Genomic DNA, 14003 nt, shown 5'->3' on the forward strand with positions numbered 1-14003 from the left:
GGGAAGTTCTAAAAAAATATCTACCCAGTGCATCTCGAAATTTTCAAGGTCATGAAAAACAAGGAAAAACTGAGGCACTGTCACCGATTAGAGGAGGTGAAGGAGGCAAGACAAGCAAAGGTAATGTGGTATCCTGGGTTAGACCCTGGAACTGAAAAAGCACATTAATGGAGAAACTGGTAAAATCCTAATGAAGTCTATAGTTTTCATGTTACAAATGTATTTGTGTTAATTTTTAGTTTGCCTAAATGTGTTATGGTTATGTAAGATGTTAGTTAACCTTAGGGGAAGCTGGGTGAAGGGTATATGGGAATTGAATTCTTCTATTAAGTATAAAATTATTGAAAAAAAAAATAAGTTCAGGGCTGGGTGAGGTGGCTCATGCCTGTAATCCTAGTACTCTGAGGTGGGTGGATTGCCTGAGCTCAGGAGTTCAGAGACCAGCCTGAGCAACAGCAAGACCCCGGCTCAAAATATAGCCAGGTGTCGTGGCAGGCACCTGTAGTCCCAGCTATTTGGGAGGCTGAGACAAGAGAATTGCTTGAGCCCAAGAGTTTGAGGTTGCTGTGAGCTGTGATACCACAAGCACTCTACCAAGGGTGACAAAGTAAGAATCTGTCTCAAAAATAACAACAACAACAAAAATAAGTTCAGCAAGAGAAATGTGGAGATAAAATGGAAAGAGCACAGGATCTATAAGTAGAGGGTGTAGGTGTTAGGTCTGGTAATACTGGTTATGTGATTTAATTAATTAATTTATTTTTTTGTGTGTAGCTCTTTATACTTTTTTAAAAAAATTCTTTGGGGGCGGCGCCTATGGCTCAGTGGGTAGGGTGCCGGCCCCATATGCCGAGGGTGATGGGTTCAAACCCGGCCCCCGTCAAACTGCAACCAAAAAATAGCAGGGCGTTGTGGCGGGCGCCTGTAGTCCCAGCTGCTCGGGAGGCTGAGGCAAGAGAATCGCGTAAGCCCAAGAGCTGGAGGTTGCTGTGAGCTGTGTGACGCCACGGCACTCTACCCGAGGGCCAGAAAGTGAGACTCTGTCTCTACAAAAAAAAAAAAAAAAAATTCTTTGGGATTCATTGAGGGTACAAGAATTAGGTTACACTGACTGCATTTGTTCGGTAAAGGCCCTTTTATACTTGTGTACTGCTCCCAAGAGGTGTGGCATTCACTGAGATCCCCCAACTCCCGCCTGCCTCCCCTCTCTCTTTCCCTCATTCCCCTATCCCACCCCTTGTATTAGGTCATCTACTGTCTACATATTAGAATTGAGTACGTTGGATACTTGCTTTTCCATTTTTGTGATGCTTTAAAAAGAAGAATGTGTTTTTTCTCCATCTGGGTTAATACAAAAGGTGTAAAGTCTCCATCTTTTTTAGTGGCTGAATAGTATTCCATGGTATACATGTGCCACAGCTTGTTAATCCATTCCTGGGTTGGTGGGCATTTAGGTTGTTTCCACATTTTAAGTGACTGTAAATTGAGCTGTGATAAACAGTCTAGTGAAAATGTCCTTATGACAAAAGGATTTTTTTTTCTTCTGGGTAGTTGCCCAGTAATGGGATTGCAGGATCAAATAAATGGGAGGTCTAATTTGAGTTCTTTAAGGATTCTCCATACTTCCTTCCAAAAAGGTTGTATTAGTTTGCAGTCCCACCAGCAGTGTAAAAGTGTTCCCTTCTCTTTCCATCCAGGCCAGCATCTGGTTATGTGATTTAAGACAAACTGGTCTTCTTACTTAGCATCGACTTCTGTATAAGGAAGATATGCTTAATAAGAGCTACCTCAGGCTCAATGCCTATAGCACAGTGGTTATGATGCCAGCCACATACACTGAGCCTCGTGGGTTTGAACCCGGCCTGGGGCAGCTAAACAGCAATGATAACCACAACAAAAAATAGCTGGGCATTGTGGTAGGTGCCTGTGGTCCCAGCTACTTGGGAGGCTGAGGCAAGACAATCGCTTAAGCCCAAGAATTTGAGATTGCTGTGAGTTGTGACATCACAGCACTCTACTGAGGGCAACACAGTGAGACTCTGTCTCCAAAATAAATAAATAAGAGTTACCTCAAAATTTATGAGATTAAAGGTTGTATTAATCAAGGTCCACTCAGGAAAACAGGTATCACACCAATTGTTTATATGGAGATTTATTTATTTATTATTTTGAGACAGAGTTTCACTATGTCACCCTCCGTAGAGTGCTGTAGCATCACAGCTCACAGCAATCTCAAACTCTTGGGCTTAAGCGATTCTCTTGCCTCAGCCTTCCAAGTAGCTAGGACTACAGGCGCCCACCACAACGCCCGGCTATTTTTTTCAGTATAGTTGTTATTGTTGTTTAGCTGGCCCGGGCTGGGATTGAACCCGCCAGCCCTAGTGTATGTGGCTGGCACCATAAACACTGAGCTACAGGCACCGAGACTATATGGAGAATTTAATACAGGGAACTGGTTCAATGGGTACCAGTGAACTGAGATGTAGGAAGGGGACACTGAGCTGACAGGCTACAGGGAGCAGCTTCATCCCTCATTCTAGAGCTGAGGGAACAAAGGACAGAGGCTGGGGTCCTCAGATCCTAGCTGGGTCCTCTGAAGCTGGGCCTCAGACTTCGGAGGTGGGGGTACAGTCTAGGTGGTTCTGGGCTTGTGGGAGGGGACACAAGCAAACAAACATAAGTAATGACAGCTGGTGGGCAGAGTACATCTGCTGGGTTCCAGAAGCAGGTGCCCCTTCCCTTCAGGCCCTATGGGCTCTCTAGCGTCCCTCCACCATGAGCAGGGAGCAGCGGGCAACGGACAACGGACAAGGGAGGTTGCAGGGTCCCAGCCTGGCCTCACAGTGCAGATGGTGGTCTGGGCTGGGGGATCACCACTTAACTGTGGTTGAGGTGAAGTAACATTGTGCCTTCTGGTACTTACTCCTTCCATTAAGTGCCCAGGCTATTTGCTCTCCCTCTCTTTAAAATTACAGCATGGATTAGCAGAGGACATAAACTTCTAGTGTCATCAGCATTTAAAAAAAAATTTTTTTTTTTGAGACAGAGCCTCAAGCTGTCACCCTGGGTAGAGTGCTGTGGCGTCACAACTCACAGCAACCTCTAACTCCTGGGCTCTAGCGATTCTCCTGCCTCACCCTCCCAAGTAGCTGGGACTACAGACACCTGCCACAACGCCCAGCTATTTTTTGGTTGCAGCCATCATTGTTGTTTGGTGGGCTCAGGCTGGATTTGAACCTGCCAGCTCAGGTGTATGTGGTTGTTGCCTTAGCTGCTTGAGCCACAGGCGTGGAGCCAGCATTTAAAATTTTAATATGGCCAGGTTCAAAAGCTGGCATCCGTAGTCCCAGCTACTTAGGAGGCAGAGGCAGGAGGATGGCTTGAGGCCAGAGTTTGAGGTTGCAGTAAGCTGGGATAGTTGTGCTACTGCACTCCAGCCCGGGTCTAAAACTCATTGTTTATGTCTGTTTCTGTCCTCTCCTGCTCCAGCCTGGGCAACAGGCAACAGTGTGAGACCCCTGTCTCAAAAACAATTGTTTTTTTTTTTTTACAATAAAGCATTTGTATGATTAATCTCTGTAATACTCAGGGCTACTACTTTACTTGATTGGCCTCAAAAGACCATTTTAGAGACTGAATAAGTAGGCTGGTGTAGGATGCTATTTACATGAAACCAACGGTTAAGACCAGAAGTCTTTAACTTTAACAACTTTTGTAAAATAGTTTCATTAAAATTTAAGGCTAATCTGCATCTCTTCAAAAGCTGAAAAATTAACCAAATTTTCTTTGAAATTCAACACCGATAAGTATAGTTTCCCGTAAGATGGGGCCTATGATGACAACAGGAAACAGAGGCAAGAGTGAACACACTTAGTTTCAGTATGTTTCAAAGAAATTTCGAGGAAATTCCTACTACACAGATGCTTTAGAGTTTCACTGCTGAACCACAGAGTTCTCTGTGCTCTAGCTTGTTAAGAAACACAGCACTAAACAACAAACCAAAAGTTCAAGCACTGAGTTTAGGGGCACATTTTAAGTGAGCAAAATTTAAGTTATAAAGTTATCTTCTCTGAGCTTCTGTAAGTCTGTATCTAAACTTCATTTTCACTTCTCCCTTTGTATTATAGCTGTTTGTGTATATGTCTGGTTTTCTCTGCAAAATTATAAACTCGAGGGCAAAATCCATGTTGGAATCATCTTTGTGTTATCCTTCGTGATTAGACCAGTCCATGTAGAAGGCAGACGTTGTACAATGGATACGAACAGTAAGATGTTCAGAAGAGTACAGTGTGTGCTTATGGTGTATCTAGATTCTGAACTCCTGCCCCTCAGACTAACAGGCAGACTGGCACAGTTAATGCTCACAAAATAACTGAAAAACACAGACCACCATGTGTTTTTTAATTAAGGATTTGTGAAGCAATATTTATAAGCTTAACTAGGAGCTAAAATTCTCTGGCCCTGCCAGTGGACAGTATGCAAGACTTAAGAAGAAAGAGGAAGTGACTTAATACGATGAGTATGCCAACAGGAGCCGGAAGATACAGCTGCCTCAGTTTTTCCATTTATCTGATACCCAAGACTTTGGGCAAATAATTTAACTTCTCTGGGAATCAATGTCCTCATCTGTACAAAGGGATTTCTAGCCCCTGTCTATCTTACAGAGTCATTAAGGTAAGTACAGGTGAGTAAAAATGTTTTGAAAACCATCCAGTGCTATGAAGATACAGGTTATCATTAGTGATCATCATTAGTGATAACATTACTATCATGACTACCATCATTTTTAAAAGCGTAGAGAAAAGAGTATACAATGAAATATAAGCATTTTGATAAGTATCCTCTTACCCACAAAACCCAAAGCTCTTACAGTACATATATTAGTACATATCTCACTTTGCTGTGACCCAGAATTATTGTAACTCTGCCTCATACTCTATTAGAATTTAACCACTTGGGAACAGCAAGCCTCTACCCTAACCCCCCATGAAGACATGTAAATTTCTACCACAGTGACTGCAAGGCTCTTTGAGACTGTCTATTTATGATGAGAAGGGAAATGGAAGACACTGTGTAAATTGAAATGCGAATGAACAAGCTCTCCTTTGGCTTGCTGTGACCCTGGCGTTCCAACAAACTATGCAGCAGAGTGGAAAAAAAGCTGATGGGGAAAACAAAGCACAGGCCTGAGACACAGCTTCTGGGCAAGCCGTGGGGCTGACGCACCCAGCGCCTGAGATCCGGGATTAGCTGCTCTGGCTCGGGGCTCGATGCAGAGGCAATGCTGCCTGGCCACCCCTCCCACTGCCACGTCCACACACAGCCTGGGGTGGGGGACACATCTACCGCTGTCAGCATGCCCATCAGGCCTCAGAGAGAGAGAGCACTGCATTTCCATTAGCCACTCCTTCCCAAGATATACATATTTTTAAAGTTAGGTTTACCAAGGTATAATTTATATACTGAAAAATTCACCCTTTTTAGTGTACAGTGCTATGAGTGTTGACAAACACACACAACTGTGTAACTGCCATCACAACCGATTTCTATCACCCCCAAGATCCCGCCCTCATGCCCCCTTCTAGCCGACCCCTCCTCGTACTTTAGTCCCTGACAACCATGGATCTGTTTCCAATACCTAGAGTTCTGCTCTTTCCAGAATGACATAACACTCTTTACAATGTTTAAAAAAACCCAGCTGAAGGCCTCATTCAGCGGCACAGAACACCATGCATTTAGCAGAAGCAGAAAGGGAAGGAAGCGAGGCCTGGTCCAGGGGTGGGAAAGTGAGCAAATTCTCTACAGCCTGAGATGGTGACTCAGAGGCTCTACTGGAAGCCCCCAGGGCAGGATGCTTCTTAGAGAGCTGCAAAACAGATAGTTTAAATCCAAAGACAAAGAACTCATTTTAAACTGTCCCTTTAGAAATGGCCTGGTATCCTCTCTGTGATTGTACAAGATGGTACTAGACACAATTCAGTTTCCTTCCAATTTAGATGAACTTTTGGCATTGAAAGAAAACATCAGTTACTGGAGGTAGAACTGAATATAGATTAATAAAAAAAATTCTGTTAAGCTAAAAAGCTTGAGTTTCAATAGAACATTCTACTCATTCCTGTCAGATGTGGCTTGACCTCACAGTGAGTTACTTTGTGCCTACTGAAATAATCAATCTCACTGAACCAGCTTCCTGCACAACTTCAGGGGGACACAGAGGAAGACAAAGAGGGACAATAAGAGCCTAGTGGCAAATCTAGAGCCAGGGTAACTGTAAACTGCTTTTGAGCAAGAGGGAAGATAACATTACAGCTCTTAATCTGTAAAATTTAAAACATTTTTACTCAAGGAAAATCCTGTCCTATGATTTCAAAGCCTAAATTATATTGCTTATTCATTCCCTTTCTACTTTATGCAATAAATTACTTATATATTTTATATTGGCTATATGTGGGATTAGTTATCAAATTTTGAGATGAAGTTTGGAGAAAATGACAGAAAATTTAAATTCAAAGAGTGTTTCCCAGCTCCCATCTGTACAGATTTGAAAATCTGAAGAAATGAATTTAAAGGCTTATGATAGACCTCCTAGTAAAAACAGATTAGACATATGTATTTATCTCTGCTCCCTTCTGAAGTGCTACTGGAATGAGAGTCAAGAGATTAAAAAAGAAAAAAAAGTGCAAAATCACAAGATCAGAGAAAATGGAGAGAAAATGGTAACAAAAACGTAGAAGCTGAAACACACACATTGACAAGTAGAAACTGCTGTTAGGAGAACAGAAAAGGCTAAAACCCTAAATAGCAGAAACATATTCATGCCACAGAGTCCCGGGAGGGCTTAAGAATTGGAGGCAGTGGGTGCTCCGAACAGTGGGGTTAGAGATGAGAGCACAGGCAGTGAGAGTAAGATGCACTGTCAGGCGAGGGCTGACAGGACACAGCTGCGCTGGTCGTTTTTAGGTCGTATGTGACCTTGCCCTTCTGTCTCCCATTCTTACTGTTTTTGTAAATTTAGCTCCCACCCTAAAGATGCCCATCTTTATTTTTATTTTTTTTGAGACAGAGTCTCACTTTGTTGCCCTTGGTAGAGTGCCATGGCATCATGGCTCACAGAAACTTCAAACTCTTGGGCTTAAGCAATCCTCTTGCCTCAGCCTTCCAAGTAGCTGGGACTACAGGTGCCTGCCACAACTCCTGGCTAATGCTGGTCTCGAACCCATGAGCTCAGGGCAATCCACCTGCCCCAGCCTCCCAGAGGGCTAGGATTATAGGTGTGAGCCACCACATACTGCACACCAGGCCCCTAAGATGCCCATCTTGAATAGTTTAGGAGATTGATTTAGGAAATTGACTTTTGAATTAGAAATGTTGTAATAGATTACTGAGTTATGTTGATTATCATTTAAAATAAGAGTTAATGGGGTCTTTGCTTTGAACCTTTATGTATAAAAATTATTTTGGGAATGAAAGAACAGAACAGTCTTGGAGAGGCTACTCTCACTGTTCTCCAGAATTGATGGTCTTCTGACAAAGTTTGGTGGACCTCTTCCTGTCTCTGAGTATTGGCTGACAGTGACAGCGTCCAGATGCTCCTTGTCCTATCACATTTCAGCTGGAGAGAGGAGACTGGGAAAGCCAGCACGAATGGCACACAGACCTCTAGGTCTTTCCCTAGACTCCATGTAGCCAGGAGCCCACCTGCATCCCCAGCCGGAGGATCTGTCCCAGGGACAAGGGCACCACTGAAGGGAAAGGGCTTAGTGAGGCCTTTCAGTCCCGTGTCCTGCTGTCTTCCAGGATGCTGGCAATCTGTCTGGCTTACCCACCTGCCTCTGCCCTCACCCCCCAAGGCTGGAAATGAGAGGATTCTTTATGGGAGAAACCAAATATTTGTTACTTGATGTATAGCAAAGGCAATGCTGCGATGCAGAGGGGAAAAGAATAGATGTTTTTTCTTTTTTTTTTACAACCAAAAAAATCTCCAGAAAATTTAAAATAACTGAAAAACACCAAAGATTAAGTGGAGATAAATCAATGAAGAGGGACCCCTTTATTATACATTTATAAAATTATAGTATAATATAGTTATTAAAAACGGGTGGCTTTTTTATTTTTGGTATTTTGTGTTCAATTTTTCCATCAGCTTCACAATCTTTCATAATTTGCTTTTTATTATCCAAAGTAATCTTTGAAACTTCTACCCCACCATTCAAAGTACAACTGAAGAATAAACTATCTAGTAGATTCTGGTAAACGACATTATCAGAGAAATTAAATTAACAACTCATGACTAAAGATTGAGAGTTTTCAAAGAAATACAATAAAAACAAAAACATGAAGCATAACTTAATCTTTCTGATGATTCAGAAGGCATCTCAAGATTGTGCTATGCCATTTCCCTCATGCTGTGTATTTAGATGGCTGTAACAGAATTCTGTTTAGCAGAATTTTGAACAAAAAAGTTTCATATGTAGTTCACATCAAATAACTACAGATACAACATGGGATCTTGATGTGTATATTTGTACTTAACCTGCATAAAATTTATAACATACTAAGAAAACTTAAAAAAAAAAACTAGTTACGGGCGGCGCCTGTGGCTCAGTGAGTAGGGTGCTGGCCCCATATGCCAAGGGTGGCAGGTTCAAACCCAGCCCCGGCCAAACTGCAACAAAAAAATAGCCAGGCGTTGTGGCGGGTGCCTGTAGTCCCAGCTGCTTGGGAGGCTGAGGCAAGAGAATCACGTAAGCCCAAGAGTTAGAGGTTGCTGTGAGCCGTGTGACACCACGGCACTCAAAAAAAAAAAAAATTAGTTATAAAATAAGTATTTTTTAGCACATTTAGTAATAGCTACTTGTTTTAAAGTATCATTTCATTTTTGGTGACCAAACTATTTTAGACCATAATTAAAGAACTTTACAATAATGTTACAAAAAACATGGTTACAATAGAACTATTTGTTACATTAAATGAAGAAAAGATAGTCACGTACACATATTGAAGGATACTGAGGTTTTTTCAAATCTATTCCTTTGAAAGGCTTTCAATCTGCCTTTCATGTAAATAAACTTAAAATTTTTAAAAATCTCTACTTAATGTGCTTGCACAAAGTGGTGAAATCGGTGTTGTTCACATGACTACCTAACCATTCAATGCTGATCACTGAACAAGTACTTTTATATGACTATCCTGACAACCATAAGAATGGAGCCCATGTATATATCCAGGTATGGCAGATCCAACAAATCAACTGCAGACAGAGAAATATTCAACTTAAAAAAGGCGAACACAAACAACAACTGGGAAGTGTCTGAATCACTGTACCTTTTGACACAACCTTAAATCTTAAGTTTTGCTGTATATACTATTTGGTACTTTGGATTCAGTCATTGGGGTAAAAAAAAAAAAAAGGTTCTGTATTCAAACATATCTACAGAATGTCCATATAAAATGTGTGAATATATACATTTAACACACACACACAAACACACACTCATTTGTGTAAGAACCAGCACCTAACCACATCCCTACTTTTCACTAATGACCAAATGAATCATGTATAACTTTAAGACCAGCTTAGATTCTATAAGGCTGTAACAACATATGGCTAAAGAGGTCAAACACGAGCACCCACGCTCAGGCTGGATCAAACTGTTCCTCCTCGTGATTTTTGACAAGTAGTAATACCATTTATATAACAGCTATATCTCAATAACTTAGAATTCAGAGTATAAAACCATAAACATTGAACTCCCTCGTGGTTTAAAGAACACTCCTTCCACTCCACTTCCACTAACTGGTATGAGGGCACACCAAACTAGATCACTGAACTGTACAAATGATCTTTACTCTTAATCTAAACAAACATGTGTTAAAACATTCTGAAATGGGGGCGGCGCCTGTGGCTCAGTCGGTAGGGCACCGGCCCCATATACTGAGGGTGGCGGGTTCAAACCCGGCCCCGACCAAACTGCAACAAAAAAAACAAAAAAAATTAGCCAGGCGTTGTGGCGGGCGCCTGTAGTCCCAGCTACTCGGGAGGCTGAGGCAAGAGAATCGCTTAAGCCCAAGAGCTGGAGATTGCTGTGAGCTGTGTGATACCATGGCACTCTACCGAGGGCCATAAAGTGAGACTCTGTCTCTACAAAAAAAAACATTCTGAAATGCTGCATCCTTTGATTTCTTCATCTTTTCAATTGCCCGATGCAGGTCTTGCTGTTGCACAGGCCGAATTTCATCTTCATCATGGCTTTCTTCTCATGTGGAATTAACATATTCTCTGACACAGAGAAGAGCAGCATCTCGACACATTTCTTTTAGGTCACTTCCTGAAAACCCATCAGTTTCCTGGGCAACTTCTAGCAGGTCTACATGCCTATCCACATTTTCATTTTTCAAGATGAGTTTCAGGATTGCTTCTCTTTGTTTTAAAGCAGGCTGGTTGATAAGAAATCTTGTAGGCATTCTCCTCAATATAGCCAAGTCAAGATCCTGGGGACGATTAGTAGCTCCCATTACTATGACCTGGCAGCTGTGATCAGTATCCAATCCGTCCCAGAGACTCATAAACTGAGCTTTCATCATGGCTGTAGCTTCATGGTCAGAACTTGAACGGTTTCATAGAAAGGAGTCTATTTCATCTATAAAGATGATGGAAGGCTGTAGCTTTATGGCAAGAGAGAAAACAGCAGCAGCCAATTTTTGAGATTCTCCATACCACTTATCGGTCAGTGTTGAGGGCTGCAGGTTAATAAATCGACAGCCTGCTTCTTTAGCTGTTGCCTTGGCAATCAACGTTTTACCACAGCCTGGAGGCCCGTAGAGAAGAACACCTTTTGGAGGCTGCAGAAGCCTGGAATTTTCAAACAAATGCTTCTTTTTGATAGGTAAAATGACCGTGTCTTTCAGATCTGTAATGACATCATCTAAACCTGCTATATCACTCCAAGTGACATGCATATTAAGAGGGTCTACCAGATGAGCAGCAATACTCATTTCATATTCTGAGAGCTTCACATTTTTCACACCAATTTGCTTCATTAGTTTTTCTGCCTGTTTCTGAGCTTCTACCTTTTGCTTTCTGATTGGATCAATTGCATCTACCATCCATTTGCTAGTAAAGTACGTTACTGCACCAAATATTGTCAAACGGAAAATTAAACCAACAACTTCATTCCGACTCAAAGGACGAGAAAAGGCTTCAGCATGTACCATCTTGATTGTTAACCCAGGGGCAGAAACAACAGGAGCAATAGACCTCTACCGGCCTCACACAGGAAGCAAATCGAATAGATGGTTTTTTCAATAACTGGTGCTAGTTAAACAACAAAAACCCTGGTTCCTACTTCACAACATACTGAAACAGCAGTTCCAGGTAGATGGCAATCCCAAATATGAAAGGTAAAACAACATTAGGGTAAAACTTGAGCGTCTTCATGATTTTGCTAATAAAAAGATTTCTGGGGCGGTACCCGTGACTCAGTGAGTAGGGCACCAGCCCCATACCGAGGGTGGTGGGTTCAAACCCAGCCCTGGCCAAACTGCAACAAAAAAATAGCTGGGCGTTGTGGCAGGCGCCTGTAGTCCCAGCTGCTCGGGAGGCTGAGGCAAAAGAATCACGTAAGCCCAAGAGCTGGAGGTTGCTGTGAGCTGTGTGACGCCACGGCACTCTACCAAGGGTGGTAAAGTGAGCCTCTGTCTCTACAAAAAAAAAAAAAAAAAAGATTTCTGAAACAGCATACAAAAAGCACTACCATGTAAGAGAAACTTAATACATTGGACTCCATTAATATTTAAAACTCTGTTCAACTAAAAACACCATTATGAGAGTGAAAAGGCAAGCAGAGATGGGAGAAGATGTTTGCAATACATTTATCTGGCAAAGAACTCATATTCCTTATTATTTCCTTATGTAGAAAGAAAAAGCAGAAAAGCTAATAGAACAGGAGGCAAATGATCTGAACTGACACTTCACAAAGGAGGAATCCAAATGGCCTGACCTCATTAATCATCAGGAAAATGAAAATTCTACCCACCTAACAAGAATGGCTAAAATGAAAAAAATGGAAAACACTAGGTGCTGGGAACTCTCAACAGTGCTGGAGGGAAGACTGTTTACAGTCCAGCTACAGCATGTGCTGTGACTCAGCAGTTCTACTCCTAGGTATGGCCCAACAGTTTTGCACATAAAACCTCAACCAAATGCCCTTGATGTAGATTGTTCACGGCGGCACTATATGTAACAGCTAAAAAAGCTCCAAACAATGGAATGCCCAATACCTACAAATAACAGGGTAGATAAATTTTGGTGTATGCACACAAGGAAGGGGTCATGAGAGGAGCTTCTAGGGACCTGGTCACAGAAGTGTGTTCACTTTGTGCAAATCAACTGTACATGTATAATTGTCACCTTTCAGTTTACATGTTACTCTATAATGTAATTTTTAAAAAGAACAAGCAAACCCTATGTACATGGACCTAGAATAATCTCCAAGATACACGATTAAGTTAATAAGCAAGAGCAGAAGTATGCGGGAGAGTAGCTATGTGCTGGCGCCCCACTTACCCCCTCTTCCCAGGGGGTACTTGTCCCTAAGCTACTGAGAGTGTTGGCTACAAATAGCCAACTGTGAACCAGAGTCCCCTGTCCTAGAGAGTCCCTCTGCATCTCCATCCCACCCAGGGGCAGCCAATAGACAGTGACCGATGGGGGTATGCAAAAGATTGGGAACTCTGTGGGATGTACTGTACCCAGGGCTTTCCCGTGAGACCAGGATGAATTGGGGTTCTGCCAAGAATGCACTCTCACTTGGTTTTGCTCTCCTGCCCCATCGCTCCCCCTTCACTGGAAAGCATTCCTTCAAGCAGCAGCTTCCCAGATGATCTCCAGCTCAGGCTTTCCTCCCAGAGAACCTGACCTAAACCAGGTGGTATCAGAAGTTGTCTAAGGCAGTGAACTCTAGATTTGGGGGTGAATCGCTCTCTAGCCAGATGGCAAAGAGGACCCAACGTAGAGCATAGATTGTCCCTGGCATGCTGTTGTTCCCTGTGGTGAAGGAAGACAGGAGACACGTGGCAGTTTAATGTGCTGGCTGGTCACAGCAAGGACCGTGGGATGGGGTGGCAGTTATTAAGAGCTACCCATTCATTGAAAAAGGAAAATGAGAGGCAAGAGAATCGCTTAAGCCCAGGAGTTGGAGGTTGCTGTGAGCTGTGTGAAGCCACGGCACTCTACCGAGGGCCATAAAGTGAGACTCTGTCTCTACAAAAAAAGAAAAAGAAAAAGGAAAATGAGGGCAGCGCCTGTGGCTCAAGGAGTAGGGCGCCAGTCCCATATGCTGGAGGTGGTGGGTTCAAACCTAGCTCCGGCCAAAAAAAAAAAAGAAAAAGGAAAATGATGGTCTCAACCGTAGCAATCTGCAATTTAAATCCAACTATGACGGTCAGTGGGCCCCCTCTGCTAATATTCAAAGACACCTCCTGCAGGCACAGGACCTAATTTTAGGAGAGGCAGAAACAAACAAAAAGGCTGAGTTCTCAGTCTAAGCAAGTCTACTATGTCAAGGTCAGGGCCCTGGTGGGGAAAGAGTGAACTCTAAGACTTGAGAGTCATGGACCCTAGATTTCTTGGGCCTACAAAGTAGTGCACTTTCTCTCCCTGGGAGACAGAGGAACCTGTCCCCATCCCCTTGCTTGACCATTACACAAATGTCTCAAGTGAGACAAATGCCTTACAGGACAATGCCTGCCCTCTAGAGAACCTGCCCATACCTTGCTTCCAGACACCAGACCATAATGAGGACCAAATTGCTCCACCGGGGCCTGCTGGGCCTATAAAGTGAGGAGGGGACTTATGCCAGAGATGCTGCAGGAGCCAGAGGACACAAGGGAGTGGCTCCTGGAAGTGGTAGAATATACAGCTGATGAAGGAGAGCCTGTCGATAAGGGACACTGTCTCATGACACAGAATTTGGCAAGGGCCCTGGGTCTAATATGTGCTGGGT

At 42.9% G+C, this 14003-nt stretch overlaps 1 protein-coding gene and 1 pseudogene across 1 annotated transcript in view; both read right to left on the reverse strand.

Annotated features, from left to right (window-relative positions):
• Positions 1–14003, reverse strand: part of RNF157 (ring finger protein 157) — a 104710-nt gene that overhangs the window by 45046 nt on the left and 45661 nt on the right. The gene's annotated exons all lie outside the window — the stretch shown is intronic.
• On the reverse strand, positions 7672–11251 carry LOC128570191 (outer mitochondrial transmembrane helix translocase-like; annotated as a pseudogene).

Source organism: Nycticebus coucang, chromosome 18, assembly GCF_027406575.1.
Source record: "Nycticebus coucang isolate mNycCou1 chromosome 18, mNycCou1.pri, whole genome shotgun sequence".
In the NCBI taxonomy this organism is placed as follows: domain Eukaryota; kingdom Metazoa; phylum Chordata; class Mammalia; order Primates; family Lorisidae; genus Nycticebus; species Nycticebus coucang.